General features: G+C 44.3%; 1 long non-coding RNA gene across 1 annotated transcript; it reads left to right on the forward strand.

The window, feature by feature from the left end:
* The first annotated feature begins 549 nt into the window (after positions 1-549).
* On the forward strand, positions 550-2,227 carry LOC134018205 (uncharacterized). Its single transcript, XR_009929895.1, has 3 exons — positions 550-1,165; positions 1,749-1,883; positions 2,111-2,227. It is a non-coding gene; the product is annotated as an uncharacterized LOC134018205 (long non-coding RNA).
* The last annotated feature ends 290 nt before the right edge of the window (positions 2,228-2,517 follow it).

Here is a 2,517-nt window from a genome sequence, read left to right on the forward strand (position 1 = left end):
GCACTTACATAAATGTTGTGTAAAAGTGGTATTTTGATCGATATTGTGAGTACATGAACCCAAATCTGCACGCTTGGCCATGACTACAACAGTGACCTTAGAGAACTACAACTCTGTATTAACTTGTCTAACACGCCCCCGAGCGTGGTGTACTGTGGGAAGGCAAGCGATGCAGAGCGTTAAAAAACGCTGCAGTGTGAACGCACTGTAAGTTTAATTATAAATAAAGTAAAGTAAGCAAACAGCGCTTGATCGGCCATGACTGACGTCAACGCAGCAAACCACGAGAAGCAGGAATGTCCGACTTTAAGGAGGCGTTTTTAACCCCTCCCCGACTGCAAGAGGCTATTCTCGCCGGTCGGTTCATGCAGCCGCAGTCCATGTCGTACGCACCTAATTATGGAAGGCCTATGGAAGGCCAAGTGGGCAAGTATTAAGACGCCCCTGTGTGTCAACCACGCGTAATTGAGCCGACTTTGCATGCAAAGACGGCGTCCATTACGCCGACTTCCATACAAAGACGACGTCCATTACGCCGACTTCCATACTATGGAACGCCGACAGGGTCAAATGTACTCGTAATTTAAACGCGTATTTTTGATTGGACACCCGTTTAGGAAGCGCCTGCAGCTGTTTCATAAGCGGCTGCAGCCGTAAATGTGCAGGCGAAAGTTACACATGAATGTACGCGTTAGTTAACGCTTGCAGGCGTTAAATAAACGCCTGTATATTTACACGTGCAATTGCAGGCGTTAAATAAACGCCTGTATATTTACACGTGCAATTGCAGGCGTTAAATAAACGCCTTTATATTTACACGTGCAATTGCAGGCGTTAAATAAACGCCTGTATATTTACACGTGCAATTGCAGGCGTTAAATAAACGCCACATGCAAATCACTGCCCACAATTTCCCTAGCTACTCCTGCAGTTATCTGGGCTAGTGTGATTTGATTCTTCCCTGTATTTTCAAGTACCAGCTCCTCCCCACTGTAGAAGCGGAAGATTTCAAAACAAGTTTAGCCCAGCACACAGAAGTTTGAAGGATGAGAAGATGGCAAGAAGGAACTTCATAAGATAGTGTAAGCAGACACTAAATGACTGCACTCAGCTTTTACTGTCGGATAACCCTGGACACGACGACCTTCAGTCCATGTTGACAAAGGTACAGTTTTTTTTAAATCATTATTTGTGACTTAATCGTAATCTTCACCGGCTAGCTAGGCTAACAGGGGTTTAACTTGGTCACTCGCTGTGCGGATAGCTTTTGTTTGTTTGTATTTTAGCAATGGATTGCTACTGTGATACTTCTGCATTGCTAGCTAGCCAGTCACTGACTAGTCTAGACTGTTGGATAAAGACTAGCTATTTGCGTTTCGTTTTTATCCGTGAAAGCTGCCATGTTAAGGCTGGACAGTCCATATCCAACTATCTGTCCCCTAGTTATGTAGCTAGCTAAACGAGTTAGCCTCAACCCCCAACCATCTGCTATCCTCAGTAGTCAGTACAGTAGGCTCCAGTGCTGCACATTCTTGACATTCATTTTTTGTTGTTACCTAAAGTCGATTAGTCTAGCTAGCTGGTATTTTGAGGCAAAACCACTGCTGAAGGCAAGCAAGCTCAACCTTCAACCTAGGCGACTATTTGTTCACGTTCTTATGAGATATGGTCGATAAATTATTACTGGTTTAGATACAACAACAAAAAATACTAGCCTTGTCTACTTTAACACCATTGAATTCTTTCAGGCTGGAAACAATGCAGCGAAGCCTAGAGTGGGCAAAGGGGTACGCTCTTAAATGTTGCTTCAGCAGACGGCCTGATAGCTGAAGTGTCCGAGCTCATGCAGGAGAGTCGCACCCATGGTCGGCATGCACAACCAGGTGGGAACCATTTCAGTGGGGGTGGGTGCTCACAGCTCAGATAGTCCTTTGAGTTGTTTCACACATCGTTCACTTGCTGCCCATTGCATTTTCCCTTGTGCAGTATTTTTTACTGCCCTATTTCATTTGTTGTTAAATTGCAGTGGTATTTAACAGTGCACGCCTAGAGCTTGTGCAAGTTACAGTCTCTTAAATGTTGTAAGCACAGCATTGTATTATTGTTGCAGCCAGTTCCGGTTACCAGGCTCCATTGACTTGGAGTGGAGCTAGAGGTGCTCCTCATTATCACATCACCGGAGAGCAACTGAGGGGGTTGATGATAGATGGCAGATATTCTTCACGTGTTCCATTCTACACTCAAACCACATCTAAGGTCAGTTGTGCTTGGGGTTGAATGCTATGAAATGCAAAGCTTTTAAATGCATGGTTTCCACAATTTTGGCATGAATGGATTGTCAATAATCAAGTACTCTAGTGATACATTGTCTCATCTGGGCATTGTCAATCTTTCTGTCTTGTCAGGCACTTTTGCATTAACCTGAAGGCAGCTGCCTTCCCATCAATGTTGCAGAGGCTGCACAGAAGGTACAGTGTTGCTGCTCTGAATTCTTTATAACACATTGATGGAAACTAC

Source organism: Osmerus eperlanus, chromosome 4 (genome assembly GCF_963692335.1).
Source record: "Osmerus eperlanus chromosome 4, fOsmEpe2.1, whole genome shotgun sequence".
Lineage (NCBI taxonomy): Eukaryota > Metazoa > Chordata > Actinopteri > Osmeriformes > Osmeridae > Osmerus > Osmerus eperlanus.